The sequence below is a fragment of the Anastrepha obliqua genome, chromosome 1 (genome assembly GCF_027943255.1).
Source record: "Anastrepha obliqua isolate idAnaObli1 chromosome 1, idAnaObli1_1.0, whole genome shotgun sequence".
Taxonomy (NCBI): domain Eukaryota; kingdom Metazoa; phylum Arthropoda; class Insecta; order Diptera; family Tephritidae; genus Anastrepha; species Anastrepha obliqua.
This window is the reverse complement of record NC_072892.1, coordinates 115,270,974-115,284,235: the sequence shown is the minus strand read 5'-3', so window position 1 is coordinate 115,284,235 and position 13,262 is coordinate 115,270,974.

Here is a 13,262-nt window from a genome sequence, read left to right as displayed (position 1 = left end):
AGTAGAGCACAGTCCTTCAGGTGGTTTGAAAAATTCCGAAGTGGTGATTTTAATATGGAGAACGAGGACCGTGGCCGGCCATCGAAAAAGTTTAAGGACGCTGAATTGCAAGCATTGTTGGATGAAGATGATGGTCAAACGCAAAAAATTAAGGCAAAGCAGTTGCGAGTGACCCAAAAACCATTTCCAAACGTTTGAAAGACATAGGCATGATTTTAAAGGTCGGAAGATGGGTGCCGCATGAACTGACTGAAAAGCAGCAAGAGAACCGAAAAACCGCTTGTGAAATGCTGCTCTCACAGTTCCAAAAAAGCCTTTTTTGCGTCGAATCGTTACGGGTGATGAAAAATGGGTGCATTTCTCCAATCCCAAGCGTAAACGATCGTATGGTCCGCCCGGCCACAAGCCAAAAACAAAGGCCAAAGCAAATCGCTTCGGCCGCAAGGCAATGCTGTGTGTTTTCTGGGATCAGCGTAGTATGATTTGGTACGAGCTATTAAAATCAGGTGAAACAGTTGACGGTGCACGCTACCAACGACAATTGGCCGATTTGAAGAGAGCTATACACCGACAACGATCGGCGTCACAAAGTAGTTTTTCTTGATAACAATGCACCGCCACATCGAACAAGAGCGACCCGGGAATGGTGGACACGTACGATTGGGAACCGCTGAAGCATGCGGCTTACTCACCAGACTTGGCACCTTCCGTTTCCATCGATGGGCCACGCACTTCCCGAACAGCGCTTCAATTCTCACGAAGAAGCCAAAAAATGGCTCGATGATTCGTTTACGGCTAAAGACGGTCAATTTTTTTGGCGCGACAACCACAAATTGCCTGAGAGATGGGAAAAATGTGTCGCTAGTGATGGCTATTATTTTGAAGATTAAATTTGTAACCATTTTTTGTTAATAAACGTTTGAAATTGAAATAAAGTCTCATTTCATAGTTAGATTTCACCCCTTCAAGATTAAAATCGCGCAAGCGCTTAAGGCTAGCAATTACGATTTACATAAAAATTGCGAGAGTGACCCTATCTTTTTGAGTGATGGAGTCCTTTTCCATTTAAATGGAAGTGTAAATAAGCAAAATTTCCGTTATTATTCATTTAAAGGACAGAGTCTACCATTAAAATATCAACAGCCACTTCATAGTACCAAAATGACGGTTTGGTGTGCATTGTCAAGCAGTGAAATAATTTTATATTTTTTTTTTCATATTTATAACCATCGAGGGCAAACAATTTCTGTTAATGGTATCTCTAATCGACTTTTGCTGAACGATTATCTTCTGAGAGAACTTCCTTCCTTCAGTGCACACAGTCACACATGGTTTCAGCAAGACGGCGCCATGCCGCACACGGCCAGATACTTGGTTTCTTCCCTATCGAATTGATAAGCCATGTCGGTGACATTTTCATTTTTTTTATGCGGGTACCACAAAGTCTATGAAACAAAGCCAGCGACCATCTCTACACTAAAAGTAAATATCGCGCGTGAGGTTAATGGTATCTCAACATCAGTTCCCCAGCGAGTGGCACGGAGCATGGAGGCCAGTTTTCAAAAGTGTGTCCGACGTAAGGGTCAACATTAAATATTTGAAAAAAAAAAAAAAATACAAAGCCCGCACTTGTACTCTTTATAATTGGTATTGAAACAAACATTTATCATAAGTAATTCATCTGATGTTCAGGGACATCATGAAGCTGAACTGACCTCCATTATATATATATAATATTTATGTACATATATATTGTACATATCTCAGTTACATTTTATATTAATTCGCAAAATTTTCCCCTCTATTGTACTATATCCTAAACATATTTGGTGCACTTCACAAAATGGACTAAATAGAATCGTTTAAACTCCAACTGGAAGCATTACATACATGCATTCGTATATGCACTTATGTATCAATGCAGCTTGCAAATCTTCACCACAAATACATGCGACATACCTATATGCACAATCAGGATATTTTCAGTAAACTCAAAATGCGGAACGAAACATTGGTCTGAAATCAAAATTAGTGAACTGCAGAAAATGGTCATCTGCAATCAGTATCAGCATCCAAGGCGTTGCAATTGCGGAACAGGATACCTGAGACGGGCAGCAAAAGGTGGTAGCAGCCGCACAACCGCAGCGCCATCGCTTTTGTTATTGCGAAACGAAATGAGAAACGAACACACGTGCTCGAGAATCAATGTTGTTTACAAATTGCCACTGCTTTTTAGCTGCAACTATACGAGAATGTAGGAGAGCCGGCAAGAGAGCAAATGAGAGCACAGCAGAAGGAGGTGGTGGTGGTTTCTCAATATCAATGATAATGAAAATATTAACAGAAGTTTTCCATAAATATATTTTTCATCTCGTATAAATAACCCATTTACATACATACATACATACATATGCATGTGCGAGTGCGATGAACATACCCACAATAGGTATGTACTGCTGCCGCATAATTATTACGCACGCAACTTCTAACACTGAATTGGATTATGGCTGCAATCTTGCAAAAACCCTTTCTGGTTCATGGGCATGCCCTGGTGATGCATTGGTTAGATGTAAATCGTTGGCATGAGAGTGCACAGCGCAGTGATTTAAGCAAGGTTAGCCAAGCTCGACTGGTTAGTATGACTGATTATATGTACAAGTATAAACGAGTATACGGCCGACGTAGCCGAATAGGCTGGTGTATGACTACCATTCAGTAGGGGCCGTACTCGAAACCCGCCTTATCTTCTCTTATCTTATAGCGGATACCCTACGGCAGCAATGGCAAATATCAGTGTAATTCTGGGAAGGAATTTTTTGTCTGTACTTAGTCCTGCCATAAGTTCTGTTACAAATTAAACACGTTATAGATATGAAATTATAATACTTTTTGTAATAAAGTTAGTTTTATTTAATCATGTGAATACTGAAAAATAAAATTTTAAATTTTCATTCGAATTGGTTAGCATTTGCTTTTACACAAGCTTTCAAACGATTAGGCCATTTAGCTTTTGTAGCACGCACGGTTTCCATGGATATGGACGTCGGTGCTCGAACCAAAGATTGTTTGAGACTCTCCAAATTTCTGTAAGGTCTTCGACAGGCCATGTTCTCCAATTCTGATCACTAGCTGCAGCCCAGTGGAATCATATTTGGACTTCCAGAGGACCAATCTTCTCCGGCTATGAACACAGGAATATTGTTTTTTCCCTCTGCTGAGTGGTTTTTGCCTTTTAAGCTGGAACGAAATCTTGCTGGAGATCCAACGCTCCCCACGGGAGACAGCAGTGCTCAACTGTCTCGTTGTCAAAAGATGACCAGTTGAGCGACGAAGGGCTTTCATGTGGAGATCATCTTTAATTAGTCTTGACATTTGGTCGATATATTCGTTTCCTGGACATGATTTTCTACTTTCTAAGGGGACAGCTTTTATGGATGCACTGGTTCAACCCACGTGAGGACGATTGATCGTGCGGTAAACAAACATCTCACTTGCACTTTTACCACACTTATGGAATGCAATCACTGCAATGCGATTTTACTTACCTCCCGTCTCCATTGTTAGCAAGGGGAATTTGCAACGAAACTGAGTATAATCTATGAGTACACAATGCATACGAATAGAAACAAAAATAAAGGAACTTTTTTCTGCGAATTTGTTTTCGCCGTATGCATTGTAAAATTTGTCACAGAATTTATGGCAGGAGGAAGATGGAAGCATTTATGAAGCATTTTACAATATAATCACTATTCGCTTTTTATAAAGTCTGCTACCGTTGTGCGTTTTGACCGTCTTCGAGAAGAATTCAGAGGAATTATTGCTGATGAGCTTGCAGGAAGGGGACTGAATTGGCCTCAGCGACCTCCTAACCTATCATTGGCATTCCCCTGACAGTTATTAAAGGGGAACTGCACAAATTATTTCTCAGGAAAGCGCCAAAAATATATAGCTACATTTCTTCATGTGCTATTTCAAAAACCCTTTGGCCCCAGTACAATATACGAATATTCAGAAAGTCCTTTGTACTCCTCACCATTCAATTTCTAACCTCGTAGCTGTGTTTGCCGGGCACTCGGCGATCGGCACTCACACGGAAAAGCTAGGGTTACCATTTAACCCATATTGTTGAAGCTGAGAAGTAGACTGTTGAGTACTTTCTCTGTAAATGTCCGGGTTTGGCAGCTAGTCGATTAAGGTCACTGGGCGCTCCTTTCTTCGGCAGCCTGGGGCAGTGCGCCAATCTAAATCCAATCAATCTCTTCCAATATATCAACAGCTCTAGCTGGCTGTAGATATCTGCCTGTTGGAGGTCTCATAATGGTATCAAACCGGCGCTGCCAGACTGACACTTCAACCAAGCTGGATGATGCATCGTTAACATAATTTTCCATCACAGTTTGTATGCAAAGATCACGATGAAGACTTATATTTCTTATATAATATGAAGCGTTTACTGTGATTCGCAGGATTTTGTTTTACAGACGTTAGACGTCGTTTTTGCTTGACATGAACTTTCCAGCGCAGTTTGGCATCAAGTGTCATGCGCAAACATTTGGACCCCATAAATATTATTTAATATTGTAAGTAGTATGTAGCATTTTTTAGTGAAAATACAATATGTGCTCACTTGCTTTTATTTAGCTTTATTCTCCATTTTTTGCCCATCTAGCAATAAGGTTAACAGCTTCTTGTAGCTTATTCATTACGTCTCCGATAGTGTTATCGACTGCAAGTATGGCAGTGTCATCCGCAAGTGTTGCAGTTACTTGCTGATTTGCAGATGGTAGGGCAGAGGACCCCAAATGTTTCCTGCGGAGAATATGTATGCATTTTCGTGTTGAACGTAAAAGTACCTATCATTAAGATATGGCAAAAAACCTCTCAGTATTGTGTTGGCAGCATGATCTTGAACTTTTGGAGAAACTCTTCGTACTATGAATTTGAATTTGAAGAGGTCGAGCCAAGGAGCACCAGGAGATTTGGTGGCTCCTAAAACACTCAGGCTAAAAAGCCCATTGTATTTAAAGCTCTGGAAAGGGGGTAGATAGTTAAGGAGGGAGGGAGAAAAGTATCAGAGAAAGAGATAGGAAAGAATAGAGACAGAGATAGAGATAGTTAGTCCTGTGAGAATTTTCCAGATTCTTTGGCGAATCTGTAAATATCCTCCAGTTTTAGAGAACGAATATTACTCATTCCCATGACATCGGAACCCAATACCCGTAGTCGCGCTCTAGCATAGGCAGGACACTCACAGAGAAAATGCTCAGTGCTATCCGCCTCCTCCAAGCAGGACAGGCATACCGGGTCCTCGATGATTCCAATGGTGGTCATATGCTGACCCCATGGGTACTATACTTCGTACTATACTTTGTAGGAAGCTTGCGATATATCGAGAAAAATGGCTGGGCACACTTTCTTCTTTTCGATAGCGCTTTCTGTGGTGCTTACGACTCTGTGTATTTGATTGGGCGTTGAATATTTTTTACGGAAATTGGTGAATGGGTATGCGTTATTTTCAATGAGTGACTGACACATATATACTACTAACATATATATACTTGCCTTAACTGAATTAATATTGAGGTCTCGTTCTAGATCTTGCGTCCTAATTTACCATGGAGCACAAACAGCATGCTTGAGTGCCTTAGTCTGAAATCTTTGTATTTGCAATGTGTTACTATAGCTGGTGCGTCCCCATAGCTGAATCCTATAGGTCCAGATAGGTTTGAGAACTTGTTTGTAAACCAGTATCTTATTGTGTGCTGATAAAGCTGATTGGGAGGTAGTTGGTATTTTTGTTTGTAAAGTTGATTTGTACAGACTTCGTTTCATTCAGTTTAATGTGCCATTTGTCTGTCCAATCGTATATTTTATTAATAGCTAGTTGCAGGTGTGTAGTAGACTCTATTTCTGTCTTTCCGACAGTTAGTATTGCAGTGTCATCAGCAAATATTGCCGTAAAGAATTGTTGCTGTTTCGCAGGTGGTAAGTAAAAAGTAGATAAAGAAGGGGGCCAAGCGCACTTCCTTGCGGCACACCAGCTATCATCTCTATCTAGACGTTTTACAAATATTTTTTCATAAAAACTGCGACATTACTGGTAACAGAGATATTAACCTGTAAGGGAACACTTCGTTGGGTGATTTACCAGGTAATTCCAGTATCATACTAATTTCAGCGAATTTCCAATATATAGGTACGTACCTCAAGCTGTGGTGCTTGTTAAATAAACTGGTCCAATAGACAATGCAATTTTTTGGTAGATTACGAAGAACTTTAGACGTGATTAAATGAAATCCAGGGAACTTTTTAGGCTTCGTTTTGGTAATTTTCTTACCAACTTCTTCTGGTGTAATTGAAATAATATATTCATTGTACTCAGCGCAATTTCCATTAGGATTTAACTTCATCAGTGCCTTTATGCGCTTTTCGCTCAATTGTCATAGCCCAGTTTCTTTCGTAAATTTTAAGATGGAAATGTGCAAGTTTGAGATTTACTCCACATGTAAAAAAAAGAAAATATTGTTGTCCATTTGTAATATGAATCACGGTCAGGAAAAGAATTCTCAAAAACTGAAAAAATACTAAAATTTAATGGGCTTTAAAACTGCGTACCTTATTTTTTGATCATGACTGAAAATTTTCAATTCGTCAAATTTTTACAAATCCTGTACAAAGTTTGAAACTTGAAATAATAAAGCCTTTGTTATAGAGTGAACTATATAATATAATAGGTCTATGAATAAGTTCGTGCGGTTTTTTTTCGAAATTTGAATTTCGGATCATTCCCATGGCTTTTAAACGTTTGGAAATGGTTGATTGATCAACTCCCAAAGTTTTTGCAACCTCTTCTTGCGTTTGAGCCGGATCTTGATCGAGCAATTCCTCCAATTCGGTATCCATGAACTTTGGCGGTGCGGCCAAAATCACCACTTTTAAAGCGTGCAAACCACTTCTGGCACGTTCGCTCAGCTAGAGCATGCTCACCATAAACTTCCACCAAGATACGATGACTTTCGGCTGCTTTTTTCTTCATATTAAAATAATGAAGAAGAATTCCCCGCAAAAACACATTATTTGGCACGAAATTCGACATTTTCAAGTGTGGTAAAAATATTGTTGTTTACGCTTCAAATAAAAAACTTATACTGACGTTTGTGCCTTACGACAGTAGCTCTCCAATGAATGTTTGGAAATGTGGATCGATGGAATAATAATCAAGTTACGCCATCTGTTGTAAAACCGCACGAACTTATCCATTATTTAATATATGAAAAACAATTGATATTAGAAATTTAATAAATTAATAATCAAAACTTTATGCCATATGTGGCATATATTTTTGCACTGGATTATATAACCCAGCTATTAATATCCTCTCACCCGACCGACAAGAGCGTAGCAGTCCGTGGCGCATGGGTAATTTTTTTAGCGGTGTGGCAAGAAAAGCAGGAGATTTTTGAGTACTGAAATACCATTTTATGTATTTGTGTTGTTGTCGATGTAACAGCATAAACACAATTTTTTGAGAAAGTGCGCGGAAACAGTAGTCAGTGGCCATACATTCGAGTTCTTCCTTTTCAGCTCTCAATTAAATGGAAATTTATTTTTTAAGGCATTGAAAATGTAAAATAAGGTAAAAAGTAAAACTTTTCTTCTTTAACGCAAATATGGATAAGATTAAGCTAGAAGATTATATAAAGAGCATTTATTTATACATAAAACTTAAGCCCTGACCGATAGGGGCTTTGAAAAAATTAAAGTTGCGGTGAACCAACTGTTCACCGATAACATAAAAAACGCGATTTTAGGTTTTCACAAATAAATTTTATTCCGCACTAGTTGCGGTTCTGACTCTAACTAAACTTTACAAATTATAATTCTTACCAACTAGCTTCTTAACCTAAGCTAATTCGCCAACGTTGCAGTTCCCACCACTTGCTGGTATTTCGCAATCGTTGGGTTGCGCGTGTTGGCCAATATGCTGGCCTTGCAATTCCCAAGCATTGGATATTGCAATTGATCGCTTGCGCGTGTGTCGCGTCAGCGAAAGTTCTTGTGTGAACTTTAATTGGAGCAATGAACTCACGTGTAGTGCAATGTGATCACAGGGTGCGACGTTGGGAAGTATAGTGGTGACATAACTCCTCCCCCTTTAAAGATCTGCGTCTCGCAGATCAAAAGACGAAAATTGCGAGGGGTTAAAATGTTGTAGAGAGTAATTACAGTTTCCTGGCGACATGTTGATACTGACTGGTGTGGCTGGTAGGCTATTGTCCGGGCGATGGATTTCAGGAGCAGACTTTCCTCTAATTATTTTGCTGTTGTTAGTGTTATCTGACCAATGAGTCGGGATTTCAACTGGCGGAAGGTCTAGCTTTCTGTTGTAGCATCTCCACAGCATGGCGGCAATAAGAACAATTGCACATATCGAGAGGATTTCTGAAGCGAGAGAGAAATTTACCTTTTCATTAACGTACCCAAGATACCTTATGTTTTCCATGGTCAGGTCGTGGACGTATTCTAGGTTGACCTTCATTGTATGGCTCTTCACTTTTGATAGTACTGCTGGAAGGGCCTGTGCGGTAATAGTTTCATAACTAGAAAATACTTGGTCACCAATGGTGACTGTTTCGTTATTTAATTGGATTACGTAGGTGCCATTTACCGTAATAGAGGCATTGCTATTTTTGATTACTCCTTGGAAGTTTGATATAAACACGGTGTTCTCGTTTATCAGCTCTATTTGTGACCCATTCTGTCTGATGAATTCGCAGTTGGCTTCTCCACCTTTTAGGAGTCGCGGTAGGCAACTGCTTTCTTCCAGTTTAATCAAGGATTCTGATTTACACACCGTGGACGAGCTGATTACCAGGCAATTCTTTGTTAGGCCGTACGTCTCTTCCTGGTTGACAAGCATCCTGTCAAAAGGGAGATTTAGTTGCTTACCTCCATAGATTCCAGCGCGAGTAACCAGGAGATTATATTTTTTAGTTGTTACTTTTGGCATTGAAAGGACGTAGAGGAGAAGTGTCCCGTTAGTCAGTACCGACGGTTGGCCATATTCGATTGCTTCTATTATATTCTGATATGGGAGCGTTTCTATTTCTGATAGAACTTGGTTAATTTCGTCCATATCCAGTAGGTTGGTGTTGACAATTCCATTCTTTGCCAACTGACATCCCCGCACCATTTCGTTTACATCCTCGCGAAGAAGAAAAATGTTGTGAAGTGCGTTTTGTCTGAATTCCATGATTTCTGTTTCCTTTACCACGTTATTCGTGCGATCCACGACCTCGTCGATTTTTTTCAATACCTCCTGTGTAGCCGTGAATAGTTTCTTATTAACCCTGTACTGATGGTTGTTATTCTGAATTATTTGATTTTGACTGTGCAGGATATTGTTCCAATCCGTTGCGTCAGGTGATCCTGCTATCCATTTCCACGCTGAGCCTAGCCAGTCGATAGATCGAGTATTTCTTGCTCTACCTGTGTTGCCCATTAGTTCATGAAGTCGTTCTAGCGTTTGATTGATGTAGTGCTGTGTTAATATCTGGTCCTCAATTCGGTTTGTTAAGTTTTCCATTTGCCTCAAGGTTGTAGCATATTGTTGTAGATTGATGACGTGTACCAGTTTGAATGACCCGCCAATGATCCACCCGTTTCCATTTTGGATTGTTACGATCGGAGCCTTGTAATTGAAAATGTTCAGACCGCTGATGGCATTTGCCAGCAGTGGGAATCTGCAACGCAAGATGTTAATTCTATTTTAATGTAGTTAGTAAGTTAGTAGTTGTTAGGTTCTAAGAAGGTATTTCGTAAAAAGCGAAAAATGTTGTTGATAGTAGGAAGGTATTATTAGTAAACGGAATTCTCAGGATTAGATTGAATATCATTAAACTAGTGTTACTATCCTGGTTTAGGATTTTAGCTTTTCCTGCGATATTATTTTGTTAGTGTGTTAGTGGTTTAAAGTTTACAAGTGGTTTACAAGTTATGTACTTTTTGTATATTTTTTTCTTTTGGATAAAACGATTTTTTTTATTATGATTAGTAGGAAGATTAAAAAGAAAAATTTGTTTAAATTTACTTTATATTGTTAATACAAAAATATTCATAAATAGAAATGCAAAGGAACAAAAAATTAGGAAAAAAACAAAATGGGAAATATGTTGGGTTTGTGTTTTTTTTTTTTTTTTTTTTTTTTTTTTTTTTTCTTCTCCAGCCGATTATGCGGGGGAGGCATTTTAAAAAAAAAAAAAAATTTTTTTTTTTTTCTTTCTTCTCCAGCCGATTATGCGGGGGAGGCATTTTAAATTTTGTTTTTTTTTTTTTTTCTTTCTTCTCCAGCCGATTATGCGGGGGAGGCATTTTAAATTTTGTTTCTTTTTTTTTTCTTTCTTCTCCAGCCGATTATGCGGGGGAGGCATTTTAAATTTTGTTTTTTTTTTTTTTTTTTTTTCTTTCTTCTCCAGCCGATTATGCGGGGGAGGCATTATAAAATTTTTTTTTTTTCTTTCTTCTCCAGCCGATTATGCGGGGGAGGCATTATAAAATTTTTTTTTTTTCTTTCTTCTCCAGCCGATTATGCGGGGGAGGCATTATAAAAATTTTTTTTTTTTTTTCTTTCTTCTCCAGCCGATTATGCGGGGGAGGCATTTTAATTTTTGTTTATAGGACAGAGGGCCATACTGTTCTCGAACCAGCTACGGAGAGATCGCCAGAATCCCGTTTGGAAGTAGTGTAGCCATTTGTCAAATTCGATGGCACTACGAGCCTACTAGGGCACGATTTATCCCACTAACAAGCCCGCTCTTGTAGTAATGACCATTTCCTTTTGTTTTGGACTAGAGGTGTTATCATTTCTCGAACCAGCTATGGAGAATCGCGTTATCCGGTTAAGGCACGATTTGTCCCACTTACAAGCCCGCTCTTGTTAGATTAACTACCCCTTAGTACCAAGTTTTCTTTCTTATTTTAGTTTATTTCATATTTTTTATTTTAATGTTTTTTTTGTTTTTTTTATTTTTTTTTTTTTTTTGTTTAAGTGCTAGGATATGTATTCCTGCGTTTCACATTTTTTATGTGAGTTTTATGTATTTTCTTGCCACTTAGCGTGGTGACTGATACTTTATTGTCCTTTACAACAATTTCTTTTTTATACACGGGTTTTTGCTTTCCCTTAATCTGCTTGTCCTTCACGTATATGACATCATTTTCGTCATAACGCTCCGGAAGAGATCTTTTCTTATTGTGACGTTTGATCTGGTCTAGCTGCTTTTTTGTCAGCAAGGCTTTCAAATATTTATTAGTTTTTCTACTTTTTTCTAACAGCTCCTGATAGTTAGAGGATTTTGCTCGATTAAAAAATATTTCACTTGGTTTTTGGTTTATAACCGAGTGAATTGAATTATTGTATCGATCCACTGCTATGTTAACTAATTCTTTTGTCCTTAACTTTGGGTTGTCTATCTTCAGGCATCTAATTATTTCAATTAAGGTAGAGTGGAGTCTTTCTACCTGACCATTCACTTCGCTTCTTTGGGATGGTGTGCGATACAATTTTATTCCTAAAGAGTCTAACAGGTTCTGGATAATTGGACTAATTAAACCGCGCTCGTTGTCGGTCACGAGAATATCAGGTGTTGTGAAATAGTGTAGGAGTTTTATTATTTTGTCCTTAAGGTGCAAAGTGGACTTGTTACGTAAATGGAAAAGTTTCGCAAATTTTGAGAATTTGTCGATAACACTGAGGAATTTCTCCCCTTGAATTTCGAAAATGTCCAAATGGATTATCTCACAAGGACGTGATGGGATTGGTGTTTTTTGCAGCTCTGGTGCATTCGGATGCCTATCGTATTTACTGACCTTACAAGTTTCGCAGGACGAGACATATCCTTTGATTATACTGTTCATTCTGGGAAAGTAGTATTTCTCCAGGAGTTGTTTCTTATTCTCTGTGGCATTGCGGTGAGCCCTTTTATGTTCTGCCCATATTATATCGCAAATCCTATCCGGATCCCTCAAATCTTCTACCATAGTCTGAGCTACTCGGATCTTATATTGCATAAAATTTTCTAAATATACCTTCTGGAGTAGTCCTAATTGAGCTTCTGGAATCTTAATACCATTGATTACGTTTGGTCTTAGTTTTTTCTTGAGGGCGTCGATAAGCTCTGCTTCGCTAATTCCCTCTGACCCTAGATAGTGTCGCGAGTAACCGGGATGGGGTTCCTCGAATATCTCCAACCTACCTGCAAATACAAGTTGGTTTTTGAATACGTTTATTGGCGCTTCCACGAACGGTATCAGATCCGAATTATCTTGCTCCGCACTGTGGACGGTGTTGCCTGTTGAATCGTCGTCGCTTATCGATGTAAGGGGATTCGCCTGAGTTTTTAAGCGGGAAAGAGCGTCTGCCACGACGTTTGATTTACCTGGTTTGTATATTATTTCATAATTATATTCCTCGATCCTAGACTTCCATCGCTTTAGTTTTGCATTGTAGTTCCGGTTGCTGAGGGAAAACGTCAATGGTTGATGGTCGGTGAATATTCGTATCCTCTTAGCGCCATATAGGTAGTTCCGGAGATTGTCCAATGCCCAAACAATGGCGAGCATTTCCTTTTCGTTGGTCGCATATGCTTCTTCCGTAGTACTTAGGCTTCTTGATATAAATGCTATTGGTTTATCCTTACCATCGTAATCTTGTGACAACACGGCACCAATAGCGAAGTCGGAGGCGTCAGTTGTTAGATTGAAGGGTTTGTCGAAGTTGGGGAAGGTTAGGACTTCCGATGTCGTCAGTATCTCCTTGAGATCAATGAATGCCTTTAGCGCTTCTGTGTTCAAGCTTATGGGTACTTTTTTGGATTGCGTTGCCTTTACCTGTGCGTGCTCTCCTCGTGTGAGGTTGGTTAGCGGTTTTGCAATTTTAGCGTAATCTCGGATGAATTTTCTATAATATGATGTTAAACCTAGGAAACTTTTAAGTTCCTTTAAGCTGGAAGGAGGAAGCATTTTTCTTATTGAATCTACTTTTTTTGGGTCTGGGAGTATTCCCTCGGAGGTCACAATATAACCTAGAAACTCTACGCTTGTTTTAAGGAATTGCGTTTTTTCTAGATTAACTCTGAGACCTGCGTTCAAAAGCCTGTGGAGAATGGTCTCGATGTCCCTTAAATGAGTATCCTGGTCTTTGCTGAAAATTATGATGTCGTCGATGTATACGAAACATGTACGACCTATGAATTCTTTGAGCA